The sequence below is a fragment of the Amblyraja radiata genome, chromosome 4, assembly GCF_010909765.2.
Source record: "Amblyraja radiata isolate CabotCenter1 chromosome 4, sAmbRad1.1.pri, whole genome shotgun sequence".
NCBI classification, from domain to species: domain Eukaryota; kingdom Metazoa; phylum Chordata; class Chondrichthyes; order Rajiformes; family Rajidae; genus Amblyraja; species Amblyraja radiata.
This window is the reverse complement of record NC_045959.1, coordinates 117,640,177-117,666,055: the sequence shown is the minus strand read 5'-3', so window position 1 is coordinate 117,666,055 and position 25,879 is coordinate 117,640,177. Positions and strand designations below refer to the sequence as shown.

General features: G+C 46.5%; 1 protein-coding gene across 3 annotated transcripts in view; it reads left to right on the top strand.

The window, feature by feature from the left end:
• The first annotated feature begins 4,720 nt into the window (after window positions 1-4,720).
• Window positions 4,721-25,879, top strand: part of tmem71 (transmembrane protein 71) — a 59,083-nt gene continuing 37,924 nt past the window's right edge. For all 3 annotated transcript variants that reach the window (XM_033020344.1, XM_033020345.1, XM_033020343.1), the window contains exon 1: window positions 4,721-4,897. The gene's annotated coding sequence lies outside the window, so the exon portion shown is untranslated. The remainder of the gene's footprint in view (window positions 4,898-25,879) is intronic.

Here is a 25,879-nt window from a genome sequence, read left to right as displayed (position 1 = left end):
AACAGAAATGAAACATAATCAAGGACAGTCAGACTGGTCGGGGAAGTGTGAAAGAGGAGGGATGGAGAGAGAGGGAAAGCAAGGGTTACTTGAAGGAACCCTTTTGCTCCAGATTCCGGACCCCGCACTACTTTGTCTCTCCACTAGAGGTAGATTTGTTTTAGACAATAGATAATAAACAATAGGTGCAGGAGTAGGCCATTCGGCCCTTCGAGCCAGCACCACCATTCAATGTGATGATGGCTGATCATCCACAATCAGTACCTCGTTCCTGCCTTCTCCCCATATCCCCTGACTCCGCTATCTTTAAGAGCCCTATCTAGCTCTCTCTTGAAAGTATCCAGAGAACCGGCCTCCACCGCCCTCTGAGGCAGAGAATTCCACAGACTCACGACCCGAGTCAGGCAACATCTGTGGAGAACATGGATAGATGATGTTTCACAGAGTGCTGGAGTAACTCAGCGGGTCAGGCAGCATCTGTGGAGAACATGGATAGGTGATGTTTCACAGAGTGCTGGAGTAACTCAGTGGGTCAGGCAGCATCTCTGGGGGATGTGCGGATAGGGGTGGGATCCTTATCCGCACATGATACAAGAACATAACAAATGGAAACTGAGTTATAAACAATGAACAATAGAAAGCCAAATTTCTAAACTGTGATGTGTAGGAAGGAACTGCAGATGCTGGTTTACACCGAAGATAGACACAATAAGCTGGAGCAACTCAGCGGGACAGGCAGCATCTCTGGAGAGACGGAATGGGCAACGTTTCGGGTCGACACCCTTCTTCAGACTGAGAGTCAGGGGAGAGGGAGACACAGAGTATAGAAGTGAAATCGACCGACTGACCAAATGGTGCCAGCACAACAACCTGGCTCTCAACATCAGTAAAACCAAGGAACTGATTGGGGACTTTAGTAGGGGAGGGATGAGGACCCACAATCCTGTTTATATGGTGGAGAGGGTCAAAAACTTCAAATTCCTGGGCATGCATATTTCCGAAGATCTTTCCTGGACCCAGCACACCGATGCAATTGTACAGAAGGGACTTCAGCGACTCTACTTCCTGAGAAAATTACAGAGATTCGACATGTCGAACAGGATTCTCCTAAACTTCTACAGGTGCACGGTAGAGAGCATCCTGACCGGTTGCATCGTGGCCTGGTTCGGCAACTTGAACGTCCAGGAGTGGAAAAGACTGCAGAAAGTTGTGAGCACTGCCCAGTCCATCACCGGCTTTGACCTCCCCACCGTCGAAGGGATCTATCATAGACGCTACCTCAAAAGGCAGCCAAAATCATCAAGGACCCATACCACCCTGGCCACATACTCATCTCACCACTGCACCAGGAAGAAGGTACAGGAGCCTGAAAACTGTAACGTCCAGGTTCAGGGACAACTTCTTCCCCACAGCCATCAGGCTATTAAACACAACAGCGAATAAGCTCTGAGCTCTGAACTGCAAAAGACTATTATTATTTATTATCTGCGCTATATTTGTTATTTATTGAACTTTTTCTTGTTTGTCTCTTCCCCGTTATGTACAACACATATTCTGTTGTGCTTCAGCAAGTAAGGATTTCATTGTCCCACCCGGGACATATGACAATAAAACACTCTTGCTTTGACTTATGAGAGATAAGGAAGTGTAAGGTGTGAAAACGAAAGACCAAAGGGGATAAGGGGTCCAGGCAAATGTAGAATGGATTATTGTTAGCTGGGGGAAGCTGATAAAGAAGCATACAAAGATAAAATTCAATCATGGTGGAGTCAGACTGGTTGGAGAACTAGAATGGGAGGGGGATGGAGAGAGAGAGGGAAAGCAAGGGTTACTTGGTTGGAGAGGTTGATATTTATACCGCTGGGGTGTAAGCTGCCACTTGGCTGCGGTCTGAATGAGTTCTCAGTAAATTCAAAGGATGCAATGCATTGTATCTCTCCAATGCTATGACTGCCGTCTAAGGCTTCCCCATGGTCCTAACGCCGGTATGTTCACTTCTGTTACAAATATTATGGCATGTTTTACCATCTAAACCGTTACAACATTTCTGGAGCTTCAAAACTAACTAATTCTGTCCACTAGATGTAGAATTATCTTTCTAGTTTAAAAACAAATAGAACCTATGGTTAGCGTTTTGTTGAATATTATTTTTTTTAAAGCATTTGTGAGCACAAGCCAAATAAATGACTGTTTATGTACAGGTAGTTACAGCGTGGAAACAGGCCCTTCGGCCCAACTTACCCACACTGACCAACATGCCCGATCTACATTAGTCCCACCTGCCTGTGTTTGGCCCATATCCCTCCAAACCTGGGCTAGGCAAAATGCTGGAGTAACTCAGCGGGACAGGCAGCATCTCTGGAGAGAAGGAATAGGTGATGTTTTGGGTCGAGGCCCTTCTTCCGACCCAGAACGTCACCCATTCCTTCTCTCCAGAGATGGTGCCCTATCCCGCTGAGTTACTCCAGCACTTTGTGTCCACCTTCGATTTAAACCGGCATCTGCAGTTCTTTCCTGCACGTTTTGTCCCTCTAAACCTGTCCTATCTTAAGGTGTGAGCTTGGTGGGCCGAAGGGCCTGCTTCCATGCTGTATGTCTAAGCTCTAAATTAAGGCAGAGGTAGATAGATTATTGATTAGTATGGGTGTCAGGGGTCATGGGGAGAAGGCAGGAGAATGGGGTTAGGAGGGAGAGATAGATCAGCCATGATTGAATGGTGGAGTAGACTTGATGGGCCGAATGGCCTAATTCTGCTCCTATCACATATGAACTTCTGAGATTTCCTGTCTAAATGTATATTAAAAGTTGCAATAGTACCAACCTCAACTACCACATCCGGCAGCTCATTCCATTCAATAGACAATAGGTGCAGGATTAGGCCATTCGGCCCTTCAAGCCAGCACCGCCATTCAATGTGATCATGGCTGATCATTCCCAATCAGTACCCGGTTCCTGCCTTCTCCCCATATCCCCTGACTCCACTATCTTTAAGAGCCCTATCTAGCTCTCCCTTGAAAGTATCCAGTGAACCGACCTCCACCGCCCTCTGAGGCAGAGAATTCCACAGACTCACAACTCTCTGTGTGAAAAAGTGTTTCCTCGTCTCCATTCAAATGGCTTACCCCTTATTCTTAAACTGTGGCCCCTGTTTCTGGACTCCCCCAACATGTTTCCTGCCTCTAGCGTGTCCAAACCCTTAACAATCTTTTATGTTTCAATGAGATCACCTCTCATCCTTCTAAACTCCAGAGTGTACAAGCCCAGCCGCTCCATTCTCTCAGCATATGACAGTCCCGCCATCCATTCACCCACCATCCTTTGTGTAAAAAACTTATCCCTCAGATTCCTATTAAATCTTCCCCCCCCCACCCACATCTTAAACCTATTAGAGGAGGATTATTATAGACGAGCCCATGTAGCACAGAGTGTACGCCAATATTTATATACAGCGCATTCCAAAGACGTACAAGTTTGTACGTCAATGGTAAATTGTCCCTAGTGTGTGTAGGATAGTGCTAGTGTGCGGGGATCGCTGGTCGGCGTGGACTCGATGGGCCGAAGGGCCTGTTTCCATGCTGCATCTCTAAACTCTAAAGCTCTAAACACCAAATATCAGCGTAATTTGATACGGTACAATACGATAGAACTTTATTTATCCCAGGAGGGAAATTGATCTGCCAACAGTCATAAAAACACAAGATACATTAAACATTTCAGCGGGACAGGCAGCATCTAAACTATAAACTGAATAGCAGGAGTGGATCACCTTAAATAGTTGGTCGTGTTTTCTTGTTCTCTAGGTGTAACATTTCCCCCTGTATTTCTAATTGGATTTATTAACGACTTATCTTTTATTTAAAATATCTGATTCAAGCAAATCCCTCCCCCCAAAAATAGATCAATTCACAATCTAAAAACTGCACTGAATTATCAAGATTGAAAATATTAAATGCTTGAAATACCCCAAAACGTCACCTATCCATGTTCTCCACAGATGCTGCCTGACCCGCTGAGTTACTCCAGCACTCTGTGAAACGTCACCTATCCATGTTCTCCACAGATGCTGCCTGACCCGCTGAGTTACTCCAACGCTCTGTGAAACGTCACCTATCCATGTTCTCCACAGATGCTGTCTGACCCGCTGAGTTACTCCAGCACTCTGCGCCCCTCGTAGAGAGACACAGATAAGATGGAGTAACTCAGCGGGACAGGCAGCAACTCTGGAGAGAAGGAATTGGTGATGTTTTGGGTCAAGACCCTTCTTCTGACTTTGTGTCCTTCCTTGTTCAATACTTTTTTTTCTCGTCTAGTATAAAATCAGAATTTAAAATTGTTGGATGAATTTGAAGGACTGGAGATTATTAACACAAAATTATAATTTCCTATGAAATTAAGCCTCCCGCCTCCCAGAGAAGTGTCAATTGTGTTTTATTGGTTTAAACCAGCATCTGCAGTTCCTTCTCACAAACTTGTGATTTATTGTAATATGTCCCAGATAGAACAATGACATTCATTGCGAAGATAGGTCTGAAGAAGGGTCTCGACCTGAAACACCCCCATTCCTTATCTCCAGAGATGCTGCCTGCCCCGCTGAGTTAATCCAGTATTTTTTTGTGTGTCCTGTCCTGCTCTGAGCAAAGATCCTATAGCGAGCTGCAGGATCTTTGGCTCTGAGGGCGTCCGGGCTTTAGGACCCGGCCGGCGCAGTTTGTAGCAAAAAAGCGTCGGCTGCATTTGAAAGACTGCAAGGATTTGCAGATTTGCAGATTCAGTCTCTGGACGAATGCAAATACTAAGGCACTAAGTGCAACGGGTTGTTTCAAGTGTGTCTGTGTGCGGACAAGGCGTGTGTGGCTGCAAGCAGGAGGAAGGTGGCGAGGGGAGAGATACTTACAGTGTGAGTACACCGGGATTAGCTCTGCTAAATGTCCCATTGTTAGTAGTAGTACATGCCTTTGTAACCGGAGCTGTGAGCCGGGGCTGCTTTCAGCCTCACTGTCCAGTAAAGACTCCGCTCTAGTATCTTTGCTGTCCAGTATTATCCCATGCATTTGAGATGGACACAAAAAGCTGGAGTAACTCAACGGGTCAGACAGCGCCCATGCATTTGAGATCAACCTGCCCGTGTAAAAGTCACCTAATCAGCTCAACAAACAAAACCAAATGCACTTATATATATATATAATATAGGAAAACTAGCTGAATATATCACCTTAAACCTTTGTCTGTTGGTTCTTGATTCCACTGCCCTGGGGAAAAGATTCTGTGCATTCAGCCTGTCTATTCCCCTCATGATTTTATACATCTCTGGTAGATCGCTCCAAGGAATAAGTTCCTAACGGTCTTTTGAATGTAACTCCTTATAGCCCTGTCCCACAGTGCGAGTTCATTCCAAGAGCTCTCCCGAGTTTAAATGAAATCAAACTCGTGGTAAGCACAGAGAATGAACGTAGCGGGTACGTCGGAGCTCGGGGACGTGTCTTAGTGCTAACGGCAGGTACTCGGGAAGACTCGCTAATGGCAGGTAAGCACGGGAAGACTCGTGAAGATTTTTCAGCATGATGAAAAATGTCCACGAGAGCCCCGAGTACCGACGAGTGGCCATTACCGTAAATCTCCGATTTCGAATCAGAGCAAACTCGGGAGAACTCTTGGAATGAACTCGTACTGTGGGACAGGGGTTTAAGTTTGACAATAGACAATAGATTGTCATTACAAGTCTGGACTATGGATTTTATCTACTGCTGTTGACTCCGTTGTCCTGCTATTTATCTGAATAAATTAGCCTAATTTTAAAATTATAAAGTCACAAACAGCCAGGTATTATTTTGTTTAGTTTAGTTTATTGTCATGTGTACCGAGGTACAATAAAAGCTTCTGTTGCGTGCTAACCAGTCAGCGGAAAGACAATACATGATTACAATCGATCCATTCACAGTGTACAGATACATGATAAGGGAATAACGTTTAGTGCAAGGTAAAGTCAAATCAAAAATAGTCCGAGGGTCACCAATGAGGTAGATCCTACTTCAGGACCGCTCTCTGGTTGTTGGTAGGATGATTCAGTTGCCTGATAACAGCTGGGAAGAAACTGTCCCTGAATCTGGAGGTGTGCGTTTTCACACTTCGATACCTTTTGCCCGATGGGAGAGGGGAGAAGAGGGAGTGGCCGCGGTGGGACTGGTCCTTGATTATTGTAAGACGAGGGGTGGGCCATTTAGGACTGAGATGAGGAAAAACATTTTCACCCAGAGAGTTGTGAATCTGTGGAATTCTCTGCCACAGAAGGCAGTGGAGACTGGATGTTTTGCTGGATGTTTTCAAGAGTTAGATATAGCTCGTAGGGCTAACGGAATCAAGGGATATGGGGAGAAGGCAGGAACGGGGTACTGATTGTGGATGATCAGCCATGATCACATTGAATGGTGGTGCTGGCTCGAAGGGCCGAATGGCCTACTCCTGCACCTATTGTCTATTGTCTATAATATCTTTGTTTACTTTATGTCCCGTAGAGTTGCTGAAATTTACCAAAGCATTTTATGGTTTATCTGATATTAACCAAAGCACAAATCCTTGCCGATATCAGTTGTTATTAGTTTAGTGTACAGCATTGAAACAGGCCCTTTGGCCCATTGAGTCCACATCGATCAAACACTCACACTAGTTCTATCTTATCCCACTTTCTCATCCACTCCCTACACACTAGGGGCAATTTTACAGAGGCCAATTAGCTTACAAAATCTTTGGGATGTGGGAGGAATCCCATGTGGTCACAGGGAGAATGTGCACACTCCGTACAGCCAGCACCCGTGGTCAGGATCGAACCCAGGTCTCTGGCGCTGTGAGGCAGCAGCTCTACCCGCTGCACCACTGTCTTACAGCCATTACGATTATAAAGTGTACACACATTTTTTTTTAAAACGCACTCGATTTAAATGATCTCCTCGCTCTTGTTACGCGATTAAAATCTAAATGAGATACTGTTCGCTAAAACACTTGTTTGTGTGAATCACCTCCAAACCAACAGATGTACAGATGACAACACATTTCATACAGGTATGGACATGTTTCCTATTGTTCTAGTTGTTGGGCATTAAATACACTATTCAATCCTTATGCTGTGTGTCTCCCATCTTCCCGAGGGACTGGGGAATATGCGATTCTAAATACTTAATTGAAGTAGAGGCAGAGAGAGGAAAGGGGTGACGGTGCTGTAGAATTACAGATTAACAGCACCAATATCGGGCCGAATGGCCTACTCCTGCACCTATTGTCTATTGTCTATTGTCTATTGACTGTTTCCCAGATAGACACAAAAAATGCTGGGGTAACTCAGCGGGTGAGGCAGCATCTCTGGAGAGAAGGAATGGGTGACGTTTCGGGTCGAGACCCTTCTTCAGACTGTTATGCCCCGTCCCACTTAGGAAACCTGAACGGAAACCTCTGGAGACTTTGCGCCCCACCCAAGGTTTCCGTGCGGGTCCTGGAGGTTCCCGGAGGTTTTTGTCAGTCTCCCTACCTGCTTCCACTACCTGCAACTTCCGGCAACCACCTGCAACCTCCGGGAACCGCACGGAAACCTTGGGTGGGGCGCAAAGTCTCCAGAGGTTTCCGTTCAGGTTTCCTAAGTGGGAACTTCATCAATGTTAATTAATGCTCTTGCCGCTGGAGGCAACATAACAACAGTGTTACATAGAAACTCTCTGTGTGAAAAATGTTTTCCTCATCTCGGTCCTAAAAAATTTCCCCCTTATCCTTAAACTGTGACCCCTTGTTCTGGACTTCCCCAACATCGGGAACAATCTTCCTGCATCTAGCCTGTCCAACCCCTTAAGAATTTTGTACGTTTCTATAAGATCCCCCCTCAATCTTCTAAATTCTAGTGAGTACAAGCCGACTCTATCCAGTCTTTCTTCATATGAAAATCCTGACATCCCAGGAATCAGTCTGGTGAACCTTCTCTGTACTCCCTCTATGGCAGAATGTCTTTCCTCAGATTAGTGTTATAGTGATTGATTGAAACAGGTCCGGTCTACCATGTCTGTTCCGATTGCCCCGTACATGAGCACTATCCTACACCCACTAGGGACAAGTTACAATTTACACCAAGCCAATTAACCTACAAACCTGTACGTTTCTTGCAGTGTGGGAGGAATCCAGGGAAAGCCCACGCAGGTCACGGGGAGAACGTACAAACTCCGTACAGACAGCACCCGTAGTCAAGATCGAACACCGGTCTCTGGCGCCGTGAGGCAGCAACTCTACCGCTGCGCCACCATGCAACGTCACTCTGCAAAGGCTGGCAAATGTGTCGGAAGGAACTGCAGATGTCGGTTTATACCCAAGATAGACACAAAATGCTGGAGTAACTCGGCGGGTCAGGCAGCATCTCCGGAGAGAAGGAATAGGTGACGTGTTGGGTCTTTTGACTCTTCTTCAGACAGAAAGATAGAGGCCAGGACAAAACAGGGTCGCCAACAGATGACCTCAGGAAGGGTAGAGCCCACAATGGCCCATTGTTGGTGGGGAAAGATGTGCTCACGAGAGGGAAGCAAGGATACGTTCAGTGGAACTGGCAGGACAACTGGGGTGGGGGAGGAGGAGAGAGAAGGGGGGGGGGGGGGGGAATAAATGCAGGAGTTACATTGAGCAGAGCAGCGTCTGAAGAAGGGTCCCGACCCAAATCGTCACCTATCCATGTTCCCCAGAGATGCTGCCTGACCCACTGAGTTACTCCAGCACTCTGTGAAACGTCACCTATCCATGTTCTCCACAGATGCTGCCTGACCCGCTGAGTTACTCCAGCACTCTGTGAAACGTCACCTATCCATGTTCTCCACAGATGCTGCCTGACCCGCTGAGTTACTCCAGCACTCTGTGAAACGTCACCTATCCATGTTCTCCACAGATGCTGCCTGAGCCGCTGAGTTACTCCAGCACTCTGTGCCTTGCCTTGGTAAACCAGCATCTGCAGTTCCTTGTTTGGCCACACCGTATTTTGCGTTTGTCAGTTGAATATTTATTTTTGTTTTTCTCTCTCTTTCGAGTTGCCCACTTTTAATTGCAAACTTGCTGAACAAAGCAGAGCAGTTTCTTGCGGTTTCCTGCGGTTACCACAGACATTATCTTGCAGCAGTATTGTGGGTCTGGATTTGAATATAAACAATCTGCAAAAACAAGTACAAATCCTTAGCTGTGGTCTCCTTTCAAAGCCCGACAGTGCTCAGTCGTCATGCATTCCGTGTCTGTCAAATTCCACATTCCTATGTTAAATTGGTGGTCGCACTGTAAAAGAGTTTTATCAGTACGAATGTCAGGCCAACTGTGCCAAGACCGTTATATACAGCATATCCTGTCCTGGTTTGAAGCTGAATTTTATGTTTTTGACTTCCTCAATGTTAAGTAAAGCTCTTAGAACTGGAGGAGAACATACACAGTGCACCGTTGCGCACATTGGTTAATTGAAAACAAAATGCTGGAGTAACTCAGCGGGATAGGCAGCAACTCTGGAGGGAAGGAATGGGTGACGTTTCGGGTCGAGACCCTTGGACCCGAACTTTGGACTTTTGTGTTTTGGACTATATATCATAGAAACATAGAAAATAGGTGCAGGAGTAGGCCATTCGGCCCTTCGAGCCTGCACCGCCATTCAATATGATCATGGCTGATCATCCAACTCAGTATCCTGTACCTGCCTTCTCTCCATACCCCCTGATTCCTTTAGCCACAAGGGCCACATCTAACTCCCTCTTAAATATAGCCAATGAACTGGCCTCAACTACCTTCTGTGGCAGAGAGTTCCAGAGATTCACCACTCTCTGTGTGAAAAATGTTTTCCTCATCTCGGTCCTAAAGGATTTCCCCTTTATCATTAAACTGTGACCCCTTGTCCTGGACTTCCCCAACATCGGGAACAATCTTCCTGCATCTAGCCTGCCCAACCCCTTAAGAATTTTGTACGTTTCTATAAGATCCCCCCTCAATCTTCTAAATTCTAGCGAGTACAAGCCGAGTCTATCCAGTCTTTCTTCATATGAAAGGCCTGACATCCCAGAAATCAGTCTGGTGAACCTTCTCTGTACTCCCTCTATGGCAAGAATGTCTTTCCTCAGATTTGGAGACCAAAACTGTACACAATACTCCAGGTGTGGTCTCACCAAGACTCTGTACAACTGCAGTAGAACCTCCCTGCTCCTATACTCAAATCCTTTTGCTATGAATGCTAACACACCATTCGCTTTCTTCACTGCCTGCTGCACCTGCATGCCTGCTTTCAATGACTGGTGTACCATGACACCCAGGTCTCGTTGCATCTCCCCTTTTCCTAATCGGCCACCATTTAGATAATAGTCTACTTTCCTGTATTTTCCACCAAAGTGGATAACCTCACATTTATCCACATTATACTGCATCTGCCATGCATTTGCCCACTCACCCAACCTATCCAAGTCACCTTGCAGCCTCCTAGCATCCTCCTCACAGCTAACACTGCCCCCCAGCTTCGTGTCATCCGCAAACTTGGAGATGTTGCATTCAATGGGGGAATTGATAGGGTATTTTCCTCAACGTAGGGGAAATCAAGAACCAGAGGAGATAGGTTTAAATGAGAGGTGAAAGATTTAATGGGAATCTGAGGGGCAACCTTTTAACTCAGAGGGTGGTGGGTGTATGGAACAAGAGGAGGTAGTTGAGGCAGGGACTATCACAGCTTTTGAAAGACATTTCAATTCACTTCCAGTTTTAGTTTATGCTAGCATGTACTGCATCAGGGTACAGTGAAAAGCTTTTGTTGCATGCTAACCTGTCGGCAGAAAGACAATACTGGATTATAATCGAGCCACACACAATGTACAGATACATGATAAGGGAATAACGTTTAGTGCAAGGTAAAGCCAGCAAAGTCCGGTCAATGATAGTCCGAGGGTAACCAATGAGGTAGATAGTAGTTCAGGACCGCTCTCTGGTTGTGGTAGGATGATTCAATTGCCTGATAACAGCTGGGAAGAAACTGTCCCTGAATCTGGAGGTGTGCGTTTTCACACTTCTGCACCTCTTGCCCAATGGGAGAGGGGAGACGAGGGAGTTCTGGGGTGCGACTGGTCCTTGATTATGCTGCTGGGCTTGAGTGTGGCTGAGTGTTCAAATCACGTCGGGGTCACCAGTTGTAGGATCTACTGAACCCCATGACAGAAAGCAAAGAACAAACGACACACTTAGCTGAGCCAGACATTTGTGCTACGTTTATTCCAGAAGCCCCTTTTACCTACAATCTCACCATTCGCAACCCGTGTGTGGATCTGATCGTGGAGTTGTTAATGAGCTCTTGTGGCTGTACCTTCTCGTGAGGCTGCTGGTGAGTCGCCAATGGTGACAGGCTGTATACAAAACCAATTGTCACACCGTGGCAACGTGAGGTATAAATGGAGTCAATAGAAGGGAGGTTGGTTTGTGCGACGGTCTGGTCTACGTCTGCAATTCGCTGTGATTTCTTGCGGTCTTGGATGGAGCTGTTCCCAAACCAAGCTGTGATGCATCCCGATAAAATGCTTTCTACACTTGATAGACACAGAGTGCTGGAGTAACTCAGCGGGTCAGGCAGCATCTGTGGAGAACATGGATAGGTGACGTTTCACAGAGTGCTGGAGTAACTCAGCGGGTCAGGCAGCATCTGTGGAGAACATGGATAGGTGACGTTTCACAGAGTGCTGGAGTAACTCAGCGGGTCAGGCAGCATCTGTGGAGAACATGGATAGGTGACGTTTCACAGAGTGCTGGAGTATCTCAGCGGGTCAGGCAGCATCTGTGGAGAACATGGATAGGTGACGTTTCACAGAGTGCTGGAGTAACTCAGCGGGTCAGGCAGCATCTCTGGACCAAAAGGATGGGTAACGTTTTGGGTTGGGACCCTTCTTCTGACTGCTCCAAGATACTTTAAAAGCTACTTGGACAGATACATGGATTGTGAGGGATATGAACCAAATGCAGGCACATGGATTATCACTCTATTCGATTGTTGCCCCTTGTGTCTGAGAACCAGGGAATATGTTAATAAAACCAATAACATGTAAATAAAGTATTTTTTTAGAGCAAACTAAATGACCACATCTGGAGTATTGTGTATAGTTTTGGTCTCCTAATTTGAGGAAGGACATCCTTGTGATTGAGGCAGTGCAGCGTAGGTTCACGAGATTGATCCCTGGGATGGCGGGACTGTCATATGAGGAAAGATTGAAAAGACTAGGCTTGTATTCACTGGAGTTTAAAAGGATGAGGGGGTTTCTTATAGAAACATATAAAATTATACTGGACTGGACAAGCTAGATGCAGGAAAAATGTTCCCAATGTTGGACGAGTCCAGAACCAGGGGCCACAGTCTTAGAATAAAGGGGGGGCCATTTAAGACTAAGGTGAGAAAAAACTTTTTCACCCAGAGAGTTGTGAATTTATGGAATTCCCTGCCACAGTGGAAGCCAAGTCACTGGGTGGATTTAAAAGAGAGTTAGATAGAGCTCTAGGTGCTAGTGGAGTCAAGGGATATGGGGAGAAGGCAGGCATGGGTTATTGATAGGGAACGATCAGCCATGATCACAATGAATGGCGGTGCTGGCTCGAAGGGCCGAATGGCCTCCTCCTGCACCTATTTTCTATGTTTCCATGTTTCTATGACTGTGGAATTGGGATTGCATTAATGGGATTTGTAGTGAAGTTAGGGAAAGCTTTTCCCCCCCGTAAATGGTTAGAGCGTGGAGCTTGTTGCCACACTGGGGGCTCGCAATGTCCGGCCGAGATGCACTTAAGAGCAAATAGAATGAGATGAGACATGAGAGACAAGGAAGTGAAATAATACGTTAATAGGGCTTTAGGAGAATGAATAGAATTAATCCTTGTGAAGCATAAACATCAGCTTTGGATCAGCTGGGCTAGATGCCTGTTTGTGCGATTTAATGAGTGCAATTAATGCACTAGAATTTCGGCTTAGAGTTATTATTGTCAGATGTACCGAGATGCAATGAAGAGCTAAACTGAGAAGCGAGAAGCTTTGTTTTGCACGCTGCCCAAACAGATCCGGTAATACCGTACATAATTACAATCAAGCCAAACTCCAGTACAATAGGTGGAGCAAAGGGGAAGATACAGAGTGCAGGATATAGTTCTCAGCATTGTAGCGCACCAGTTCCACAGACAAAGTCCAATGTTCGCAATGGGGTAGAGGTGAATCGGACAGTAACCTAGCTTATGGAAGGGTCGTTCACCTCTCTTCACGAGGTTGAGTCCCGGGATGGCGGGACTGTCATATGCTGAGAGAATGGAGCGGCTGGGCTTGTATACTCTGGAATTTAGGATGAGAGGGGATCTTATTGAAACATATAAGATTATTAAGGGTTTGGACACGCTAGAGGCAGGAAACATAGATACATAGATACATAGAAAATAGGTGCAGGAGTAGGCCATTCGGCCCTTCGAGCCTGCACCGCCATTCAATATGGTCATGGCTGATCATTCAACTCAGTATCCCGTACCTGCCTTCTCTCCATACCCCCTGATCCCTTTAGCCACAAGGGCCACATCTAACTCCCTCTTAAATATAGCCAATGAACTGCCTCAACTACCCTCTGTGGCAGAGAGTTTCAGAGATTCACCGCTCTCTGTGTGAAAACATGTTCCCATACATGTTCCCAATGTTGGGGGAGTCCAGAACCAGGGGCCACAGTTGAAGAATAAGGAGTAAGCCATTTTGAACTGAGATGAGAAAAAACTTTTTCACACAGAAAGTTGTGAGTCTGTGGAATTCTCTACCTCAGAGGGCGGTGGAGGCAGGTTCTTTGGATACGTTCAAGAGATAGTTAGATAGAGCTCTTAGGGATAGTGGAGTCAGGGGATATGGGGAGAAGGCAGGAACGGTGTACTGATTGGGGATGATCAGCCATGATCACATTGAATGGCGGTGCTGGCTCAAAGGGCCGAATGACCTACTCCTGCTCCTATAGTCTATTGTTTATTGAATCTGAGGGGTAACTTTTCCACACAAAGGGTGTATGGAACGAACTGCCAGAGGAGGTAGTTGAGGCAGGGATTATTGTGGTTTAAGAAACAATTAGACAGGTACATGGATAGACACAAAATGCTGGAGCAACTCAGCGGGACAGGTAGCATCTTGAAGTCAGCAGAAGCATCTCGACCTAAAAAGTCACCCATTCCATCTCTCCAGAGATCCTGCCTGTCCTGCTGAGTTACTCCAGTTTTTTGGTTTAAACAAGCATCTGCAGTTCCTTCCTACACAGGCACATGGATAGGACAGGTTTGGAGGGATATGGGCCAAACGCAGGCAGGTGGAACGTGTAGATGGGATATGCTGGTCGGTGTGGGCAAGTCGGGCCGAAGGGCCTGTTTACGTGTTGTATAAAGCTATGTCAGGCGTGTGCTGACAAACACAACAGTAATCTCTGTGATATCGGTGCCCAAAAAAACAAGAGTTAAACAGCCAGAGCTAAACTGGATTGGCTAATCTGTTGGAGCAGATTCATTAATCGGTTGGCCAGTAAATCTTTCCAAAGGAGATTGCAGAGGGAGAATCCAGTAATATCAGACAAGTAATTTCGGAAACTCCCTTTCATTATACAATCTGTTTGCTTGTTGCAAGATTAAATTTTCCCCAAAACATACTGACGCGGTCATCTGTTCTGGGTCATTTAGGGTATGATGTGTATTTACAAGGGAGGCTACCAGGCATGTGTAGTACATTCAAACAATGTGTCATGGAATCATGAGAGAAGCCTCCTCGTGGCGATCCCTGGAAGCGACGGCGCGATGCGCTCTGTGATGTATCGGGCGACCATTCTGTCAACATGTTGGACGACGACAGAAGCCGACAGCAAGCGATATCGTCTGTCCCACTTCTGGAAGCCTAATGGGCCAGTCCCACCTACGCAACTTTTTTGGCGACTGCCGGCACCCGTCATAGGTCGGCGAAAATGTTCAACATGTTGAAAATCCAGCGGCGACCAGAAAGGCGCTACGACTCTTTGGGCGACTAAGGAGACGACTCACGACCGTACAGGCGGCACCCTGGCGACATGTCGCGGGGTGGCGCCTGTATGGTCGTGAGTAGTCGTCCAAAGAGTCGTACCTTGTTCTGGTTGCCGCTGGAGTTTCAACATGTTGAACATTTTTGGTGACCTGCTGCGACTATGACGGGTGCCGGCAACTCGCCGAAAAAAATCGCGTAAGTGGGACAGGCCCATAGCATGTGCAGGAACTTCACCGTGAATGGCAGGGCCTTGGGGAATGTTGTAGAGCAGAGGGATCTAGGAGTGCAGGTACTTAGATTCCTGAAAGTGGCTTCACAGGTAGATAGGTTGATGAAGACGGCTTTTGGTACATTGGCCTTCATCTGTCAGGGTATTGAGTATAGAATTTGGAAGGTTCTGTTACAGTTGTATAAGTCGTTGATGAGGCCGAATTTGTGCTGTTTTGGACACCATGTTGACCCCTGGTTCTGGACCGCCCCAACTTCGGGAAGAGTTTTCCTGCAACTAGCCTGTCCAATCCTTTAAGAGTTGTATATGTTTCCATTAGATCAAGGTTAATTCCCGGGATGGCGGGACTGTCATATGCTGAGAGAATGGAGCAGCTGGGCTTGTACACTCTGGAGTTTAGAAGGATGAGAGGTGATCTCATTGAAACATATAAGATTGTTAAGGGTTTGGACATGCTAGAGGCAGGAAACACCCATGTTCCCGATGTTGGGGGAGTCCAGAACCAGGGGCCACAGTTTAAGAATAAGGAGTAAGCCATTTAGGACGGAGAGGAGGAAAAACTTTTTCTCACAGAGAGTGGTGAGTCTGTGGAATTCTCTGCCTCAGAGGGCGGTGGAGGCAGGTTCTCTGGATGCTTTCAAGAGAGAGCTAGATAGTGCTCTTAAAAATAGCAGAGTCAGGAGATATGGGGAGAAGTCAGGAACGGGGTACTGATTGGGGATGATTGGGGATGATCAGCCTCTCATCCTTCTAAATTCCAGTGAATACAAGCCCAGTCGCCCCATCCTGTCATCATTGTTCATGCATTGCCTTTCTGACCAACCCAATCCCTGCCGTGATAGAATGGAGCAGCTGGGCTTGTACGCAAGTAAGCATGCAGGTACAGCAGGCAGTGAAGAAAGCGAATGGCATGTTGGCCTTTATAACAAGAGGAATCGAATATAGGAGCAAAGAGGTCCTTCTGCAGTTGTACAAAGCCTTAGTGAGACCACACCTGGAGTATTGTGTGCAGTTTTGGTCCCCTAATTTGAGGAAGGACATTCGTCCTATTGAGGGAGTGCTGCGTAGGTTTACAAGGTTAATTCCCGGGATGGCGGGACTGTCATATGCAGAGAGAATGGAGCAGCTGGGCTTGTACACTCTGGAGTTTAGAAGGATGAGAGGATATCTCATTGAAACATATAAGATTGTTAAGGGTTTGGACACACTAGAGGCAGGAAACATGTTCCCGATGTTGGGGGAGTCCAGAACCAGGGGCCACAGTTTAAGAATAAGGAGTAAGCCATTTAGAACGGAGACGAGGAAAAACTTTTTCTCAGAGAGTGGCGAGTCTGTTGAATTCTCTGCCTCAGATGGAGGCCGGTTCTCTGGATACGTTCAAGAAAGAGTTAGATAGAGCCCCGGAGGTTCGGTGGCTGCAACTGCGGGTCTGGCGGACGGCGGCACCGGGAGCCCGCGGGTCCCTGGAGGGAGACCGCTTTTCAGGGCTCCCGCAATGGCGACTTCTCCCGCCCGAGTTGCGGGGTTGAAGAGCTCCTGGAGCGGGGCCTTACATCATCGCCCCGCGCGGCTTGGAATGGCTGCGGGACTCTGTGAGCGCACGCCGGGGGCTCTAACATCAAGAACCCGGTGTGCGACCTTGCATCACCCGGCGTGGCTTTAATGGCTGCGGGACATTTAACATCGCCCGCCGGGGGCTTTGACTCTGTCTTTGACTCTGACATGGGGGGGAGAGGGGAGTGCAGGGGAGAGATATGTTTAAGTTTTGCCTTCCATCGCAGTGAGGAGGAGACTCACTGTGATGGATGTTTATGTGAATTGAATTGTGTTGGTGTGTGTCTTGGTTCTTTTTTTGTATGGCTGCAGAAACCAAATTTCGTTTGAGCCTCATGTGAGGTTCAAATGATAATAAAAGGTATTGTATTGTATTGTATTGTAAAGATGGCGGAGTCAGGGGATATGGGGAGAAGGCAGGAACGAGGTACTGATTGTGGATGATCAGCCATTGAATGGTGGTGCTGGAACAAAGGGCCGAATGTACTCCTGCACATATTGTCTATTGTCTATTTGTAGGTTGTAGTGTTTAATAGCCTGATGGTTGGAAGGATGGTTGCTCCTGAACGGTACAGTTGCCTTGCTGTTGCTGTTGCCAACCTTCTTCCCAATGGCAGGAGTAAAATGAGAGCATGGCCAGAGTGGTGTGGGTCTCTGATGACGCTGGCTGCCTTTTTGAGGCAGCAACTCCTATAGATCCTTTCAGTAGTGGGGAGATCAGTACCCGTGATGGACATGGGCAGTGTTCACCACTTTCTACAATCTTCTTTGTTCCTGGGCGCTCGAGTTGCCAAACCAGGCTACGTTGCAAAAAGTCAATATGCTCTCCACTCTACACCTGCAACCTTTCCTCTGTTAGCTCTGAAGTAGCAGAAGAGGCAGAGGAAAGGTCTTTCATAGAGTGATACAGCGTGGAAACAGGCCCTTCGGCCCAGCTTGCCCACACCACCCAACATGTCCCAGCTGCATTAGTCCCACCTGCCTGCGTTTGGTCCATATCCCTCTAAACCCGTCCTATCCATGTACCTATCTAATTGCTTCTTAAATGTTGCGATAGTCCCTACCTCAACTACTTCCTCTGGCAGCTTGTTCCATACACCCACCACCCTTTGTGTGAAAACGTTAACCCTCAGATTCCTATTAAAGCTTTTCCCCTTCACCTTAAACCTATGTCCCCTGGTCCTCGATTCCACTTCTCTGGGCAAGAGACTGTGTGCATCTATCCGATCTATACCTGTCATGATTTTGTACACCTCTATAAGATCTCCCCTCATCCTCCTGCGCTCCAACTAATAGAGACCCAGCCTACTCAACCTCTACCTATAGCTCAGGCCCTCGAGTCCTGGCAACATCCTCGTAAATCTTCTCTGAACCCTTTCCAGCTTGACAACATCTTTCCAATAACATGGTGCCCAGAACTGAACACAACAACTGAACACGTGCAGAAAGAAGAAAGGTCTCGACCCGAAACGTCACCCTTCTATCCAGAGATGCTGCCTGTCCCGTTGAGTTACTCCAGCACTTTGTGTCTACCTTCAGTGTAAACCAGCATCTGCGGTTCCTTCCTACACAAAAGGTGCAAGCTCTCTACAAATGCTCATCATCCCCAGCTTGTGGTATGTTTGTGTTAGAAATAATACAGTAACCATAGTAACATGGCTGTTGATGAAGGTCTGTAACATTAACAGTGATTCTTGAATTAGTTTAGTTCAGAGATACAGCGTGGAAACAGGCCCTTCGGCCCACTGTTTCCGCACTGACCAGCGATCCCCACACATTAAGACTATCCTACACACACACGGGACAATTTACATTTACACCAAACCTACGCAGGTCATGGGGAGAACGTGCAAACTCCGTACAGACAGCGCCCGAGGTCAGGATCGAACCCGGATCTCTGGCGCTGTGAGGCAGCAACTCTACCGCTGTGCCACGCTGTCCAAGTTTTCAAGCTCCTGAGGGCATAGCAAAAGGATTTGAGTCTAGGAGCAGGGAGGTTCTACTGCAGTTGTACAGGGTCTTGGTGAGACCACACCTGGAGTATTGTGTACAGTTTTGGTCTCCTAGTCTGAGGAAAGACATTCTTGCCATAGAGGGAGTACAGAGAAGGTTCACCAGACTGATTCCTGGGATGTCAGGACTTTCATATGAAGAAAGACTGGATAGACTCGGCTTGTACTCGCTAGAATTTAGAAGATTGAGGGGGGATCTTAAAGAAACTTACAAAATTCTTAAGGGGTTGGACAGGCTAGATGCAGGAAGATTGTTTCCGATGTTGGGGAAGTCCAGAACAAGGGGTCACAGTTTAAGGATAAGGGGGAAATCTTTTAGGACCGAGATGAGGAAAACATTTTTCACACAGAGAGTGGTGAATCTCTGGAATTCTCTGCCACAGAATGTAGTTGAGGCCAGTTCATTGGCTAAATTTAAGAGGGAGTTAGATGTGGCCCTTGTAGCTAAAGGGATCAGGGGGTATGGAGAGAAGGCAGGTACAGGATACTGAGTTGGATGATCAGCCATGATCATATTGAATGGCGGTGCAGGCTCGAAGGGCCGAATGGCCTACTCCTGCACCTATTTTCTATGTTTCTATGTAGGAGTGAGATGAGTGCGTGGCCAGGGTGACGAGGGTCTCTGATGATGCTGGCTGTCATTTGGAGGCAGCGACAAATCCCTTCGATGGTGGGGAGGTCTGAACCTATGATGGACCGGGCAGTGTTCACCACTTTTTGCAATCTTCTTCACCCCTGGGAGTCCGAGTTGCCGAGCCAGGCCATGATGCAACCAGTCAATATGATCTGAGGAAGATGAAGAGAATCCTCTCTGACATACCGAATCTCCACAATCTGACATTAAGCTGGAAAGAGTACAGAGAAGATTTACAAAGGTGTTTTCCAGGACTCAAGAGCTGGAGCTATAGGGAGAGGTTAGGTGAGGAATTTATTCTTTGAAGCACAGGAGGCTGAGAGATGATCTCGGAGATGTATAAAATCATGAGGGGAATAGATCAAGTCAAGAGTCAAGAGAGTTTTATTGTCATGTGTCCCAGATAGGACAATGAAATTCTTGCTTGCTGCAGCACAACAGAACATGTAAACATAATACAGAACAGGAGATAAAAGTTCAGTGTGTCTATAGACCATAGACCATATATACACAATAAATAAACAGATAAAGTGCAATAGGATGTTATTGTTCAGAGTTTGTTTGATGTTGTGTTTAATAGACTGATGGCTGTGGGGAAGAAGCCGTTCCTGAACCTGGATGTACCAGATTTCAAGCTCCTGTACCTTCTACCCGATGGCAACGGAGAGATGAGTGTGTGGCCAGGATGGTGTGGGTCTTTGATGATGTTGGCAACCTTTTTGATAATGGACTGGGCAGTGATCACAACTTTCTGCAGTCGGAGAGTCGGTTTGTCCAGGAAGACTCTCTCTAACTTCTACAGGTGCACAGTAGAGAGCATGCTGACCGGTTGCATCGTGGCTTGGTTCGGCAACTTGAGCGCCCTGGAGAGGAAAAGACTACAAAAAGTAGTAAACACTGCCCAGTCAATCATCGGCTCTGACCTTCCTTCCATCGAGGGGATTTATCGCAGTCGCTGCCTCAAAAAGGCTGGCAGTATCATCAAGGACCCACACCATCCTGGCCACACACTCATCTCCCTGCTACCTTCAGGTAGAAGGTACAGGAGCCTGAAGACTGCAACAACCAGGTTCAGGAATAGCTACTTCCCCAGTAGCCATCAGGCTATTAAACCTGGCTCGGACAAAACTCTGATTATTAATAACAACTTTCTGCTATTTGCACTTTACCAGTTTATTTATTCATGTGTGTATATATTTATATCATGGTATATGGACACACTTATCTGTTTTGTAGTAAATGCATACTATTTTCTGTGTGCTTAAGCAAAGCAAGAATTTCATTGTCCTATACAGGGACACATGACAATAAACTCACGAACTTGAACTTGAACTCTTTTCCGCTCCTGGACGTTCAAGTTGCTGAACCAAGCCACGATGCAACCGGTCAGCATGCTCTCTACTGTGCTCCTGTAGAAGTTCCAGAGAGTCCTCCTTGACATTCCGACTCTCCGTAATCTTCTCAGGAAGTAGAGGCGCCGATGTGCCTTCTTTATAATTGCTTCAGTGTGCTGGGACCAGGAAAGATCTTCGGAAATGTGCACGCCCAGGAATTTGAAGCTCTTGACCCTTTCCACCATCGTCCTGTTGATATAAACGAGATTTACACGGTGAATGCACACTTTTAACCAGAGTAGGGGAATCAAGAACCAGAGGGCATAGGTTTAAGGTGAGAAGGGAAAGATTTAATGGGAACCTGAGGGGCAACTTTTTCACACTGTGGGCGGTGAATATGTGGAACGAGCTGCCAGAAGAGGTGGTTGAGGCAGGTACCCTAACAACATTTAAAAGACACTTGGACAGGTACGTGGATAGGAAAGGTTTAGAGGGATATGGGTTGTGGAAGAAATTAATTTAGAGGGAAATTAATGGAAAATGAAATGCGGAGACTTGGCAGATTTGCTTTGAGATTTTATTGCATGATATCATGGAGAGACGGCAGATGTAAAACTGCTCACCAGTTCTCTGACTTCACTGTAGAATTAGCCAACAGTTATTCTATGCAGTAAACAACTTTTGTTAGATACTACTCTACGAAAATATTCTATCAGCTACATGGGTACCGATTATTTCATTAGTCATGACATACTTTTTGCTTATGTTAGTCTGATTCAACAACAGATGGCTAATACAAGTCAAACACAATACAAGGGCATCTTGACATTATTCTATCTCATCTTTCAGGAGGCCCCCGCCACCATCCCCTTTCCGAGCCAATCTCAAGCCCCCCCCCCCTATTTACAGTAACATTTCTGTGCCACTAGCAGAAGGGGGTGATTCTTAACTTCTCACAGATGGGAAAACAAGCTTCGTTATCTCCTCATGTTTACATTCACCATCCTCCCTTCAACACATTCCCAGACAAGGGGTAATACGTCTAATCTTACTTTGCCGATTCCCACAAACCTCGACTGTACCTGGTTACCGAGAGATACCAATTGTCACATACAAAACACCCTTTCGTTGCCTTGTTCAATTCTAATCAAGATTAAGTAATGGGCCTGTCCCACTGTACGAGTTCACCCAAGAGCTCTCCCGAGTTAAAAAAAAATCAAACTCGTGGAAGCATGTAGAATGTACGTAGCGGGTACGTCGGAGCTCGGGACGTCTCTTAGCGGCTCATATTGAAAAATGTCCACGAGAGCCCCGAGTACCTCCGAGCGGCTATTACCGTAATTCTCCGAGTTCGAATCATAGGAAACTCGGGAGAATTAACTCGTACAGTGGGACAGCCCCATTAGGAAGGATATTAATTTTTCTTCATCATGGGCCAAAAGCTATTAGTAGGGGTGTCAGCAGTTATGGGGAGAAGGCAGGAGAATCGGGTTGAGAGGGAAAGGTAGATCAGCCGCGATTGAATGGCGGAGCAGTCTTGATGGGCCGAATGGCCTAACTCTGCTCCAATCACTTATGATCATGAACATGAATGCGAGCTAATGGGAGTAGCTTAGATGGGCGTCTTGGTCGGCATGGACGAGTTGGGCTGAAGGGCCTGTTTCCGTGGCGTTTGACTATGCTTTCATTAATTCAAACAAGCTGTGCGACTTTGAAAACATTGCTGGAATAAAAGGCAGCCAACCGGTGAAATTGAGCAGCTTCAGTCTGAGCAGCTTTTGTCAGATGTTGTCTGATAGGAAATGACCCCAGTGTACGTCAGTCCATGGGAATGTGCAACTGTTCTATAAATAAAAATCACGTTAGGTACTGGGGAATTTGATGCTGTGTTTGAAAAGTCCTCAGCACAGCAGTACTATTGTTCCACTGTAGATGTGGAGGAAGGAAACTCAGATGCTGGTTTAAATGAAAGATAGACACAAAATGCTGGAGTAACTCAGCGGGACAGGCAGCATCTGAAGGAGGGACATCACCTATTCCTTTTCTCTAGAGATGTTGTCTGACCCGCTGAGTTACCCCAGCTTTTTGTGTCTATCTTCAGTTCCACTTTAGATATCTGACTTGCGTCACGCTGTTTATGAAGCTGCATGCCAATCTTTGAGATTGTCCTGTTGTCCACTAGATATATTTTCCCGAGATGTAACCGTGGAATTTACAACACAGAATCTGGTGCGTGGTAGATGTGTGTCACATAAATCTATTACCATCTTTTACATACATACGCCATTTTGTTTTTGCAGTTTAGTTTGGAGAACTAACAGGCCCCTCGACCAACCAAGTCCACACAGACCAGCGATCCCCGCACACTTACACTACCCCGCACATGAGGGACAATTTACATTTACCAAACCAATTAACCTACAAACCTGCACGTCTTTGGAGTGTGGGAGGATACCAAAAATCTTTTTGATCACTCTTTCACACTAACACGACTCTGTCTCTCTTTCTTTACTTTCTTTATTTCTATCTTTCCTTAAAGCTTAAAAAATGAAGGGGTACAATAAATGTAATAAGATATATGTGGCTTGTACTACTGTAACTTACTGTACTTCTAATAATTATAAATATTTTTAAAAACTCCAAAAAAACAAACCCACACAGGTTACAGGGAGAACATACAAACTCCATACAGACAGCACCTGTAGTCAGGATCGAACCCGGGTCCCTGGCACTGTGAGGCAGCATTTCTGCCTTGTATTTACTTTATCCTTAAATACATTCCATTCCTACTGTTCACCTCATCTGCTCCTCAGTGCAACTGGGTGGCACGGTGGCGCAGCGGTAGAGTTGCTGCCTCACAGCGCCAGAGACTCGGGTTCGATCCTGACTACGGGTGCTGTCTGTATTGAGTTTGCACGTTCTCCCCGTGACCATGTGGGTTTTCTCCGGGTACTCCGGTTTCATCCCACACTCCGAAGATGTACAGCTTTGTAGGTAAATTGTCCCTAGTGTGTAGGATAGGAATCGTTGTTCGGCACAGGATCGGTGGACCGAAGGGCCTGTTTATGGGCTGTATCTCTAAAGTCTAAAACAAAGTCTAAAAATAAAGGGCCTGTCCCACTTTCCCGAGTTACTCACAAATTCTCCCGAGTTTTCCCCTTGATTCAAACTCGGAGATGCCAGCCGTAGGTACTCAGGGCTATTTTTTTTACTTGTGGACATTTTTCAACATGCTGAAAAAACGTCCCGACTTATCTGATGCCCCGAGTACCTACAGCTGGCATTACGAGCCGCTATGAAATATCCACGGACTCCTACAGACTCGCTACGGACATTCCCCGAGTTTGAATCAAGGGGAAAACTCGTGAGAATTCGTGAATAGCTCGGGAAAATGGGACAGGGGCTTAACAAGATCCAAATGTTATCCTCTCTGTGATGAAAGCAACTTGTTGCAAGGCTCATTATTCTAGTTTGCAGGAAGTCTCTGACTACTCCACAATAATCTACAGGAAACAAAAGGAATGATAAAGAGCAGGAGTTTTTTTTTTACAAGAAGCCCAACTCTGAGTCTCTAATTTAGTTTAGTTTAGTTTATTGTCACGTGTACCGAGGTACAGTGAAAAGCTTTTGCTGCGTGCTAACCAGTCAGCAGAAATACAATACATGATTACAATCGATCCATTTACAGTGTACAGATACATGATAAGGGAATAACGTTTAGTGCAAGGTAAAGCCAACAAAGGATAGTCCAAGGGTCACCAAAGAGGTAGATAGTAGTTCAGGACTGCTCTCTGGTTGTGGTAGGATGATTCAGTTGCCTGATAACAGCTGGGAAGAAACTGTCTCTGAATCTGGAGGTGTGCGTTTTCGCACTCCTGTACCTTTTGCCTGATGGGAGAGGGGAGAAGAGTGCGTGGCCAGGGTGCAACTGGTCCTTGATTATGCTGCTGGCCTTGCCGAGGCAGCGTGAGGTGTAGATGGAGTCAATTGAAGGTTGGTTTGTGTGATGATCTGGGCTGCGTCCACAATTCGCTGCAATTTCTTGAGGTCTTGGATGGAGCTGTTCCCAAACCAAGCTGTGATGCATCTGTGGAAGTTGGTGAGAATTAGTTGTAGGGGACATGTTGATCTTCCTCAGCCCTCTGTGGAAATAGAAGCGTACGTGTTGTCAATGGGCCGGGGACGGGTGAGTGTGAGTATTTGAGTCACCGCCTTCAGGACAGAGCCAAGGCACTGGTCCGTAGGTGCGCCATGTTGGTAAGTACCCGTAACTAGGGACGTCATGTTGGTGAGCACCCGTAACTAGGGACGCCATGTTGATGAGCGCCCGTAACCAGGGGCCAGTGCTCCGGGTGGCGTCCTCGAAGGGGCGAGATCTATGTGAACACATGACTTGATGCCTGCCATCCGGGGCGTGATCCTTGTGTACACGTGATAGATGTGGCCCGCCATCTGCTCACAGACGTGCGTCCCGGCCCCTTGGCAGAAAAGGTTGCCCACCCCTGAGGTGGAGCAATGGGGAAGATACAGAGTGCAGAATATAGTTCTCAGCATTGTAGCGCATCAGCTCCACAGACAAAGTCCAATGTCCACAATGGGGTAGAGGTGAATCGGACAGTACCCTAGCTTATGGAAGGGCCGTTCAGAAGCCTGATAACAGAGGGGAAGAAGCTGTTCCTGAGTCTGGTGGTGCGCGCTTCCAAGCAGTAAAGGTTTAGATTTATTATGGTACTGAGTTTTGCGTGTCACCCAATCAGATCAAATAATACTAATCATAAATGCAATCATGCCCAACTCAAATACAATGGGTAGACCAATGAGAAAGATACAAAGTACAGGTGATGGTTCTCAGTAAAAACTCAAGGATTATCCCCGCTCACATCCGGCAAAAAGGTATAAACGTGTGAAAACGCACAGCTCCAGATTCAGTTTCATCCCAGCTGTTATCAGGCATCGAATCACAACTAGAGAGCAGTCATGAACTACTATCTACCTCATTGGTGACCCTTGGATTACCTGTGATCGGACTTTACTGGCTTTACCTTGCACTGAACGTTGATGATGAGGATATTTATAGGCAACGCCGTA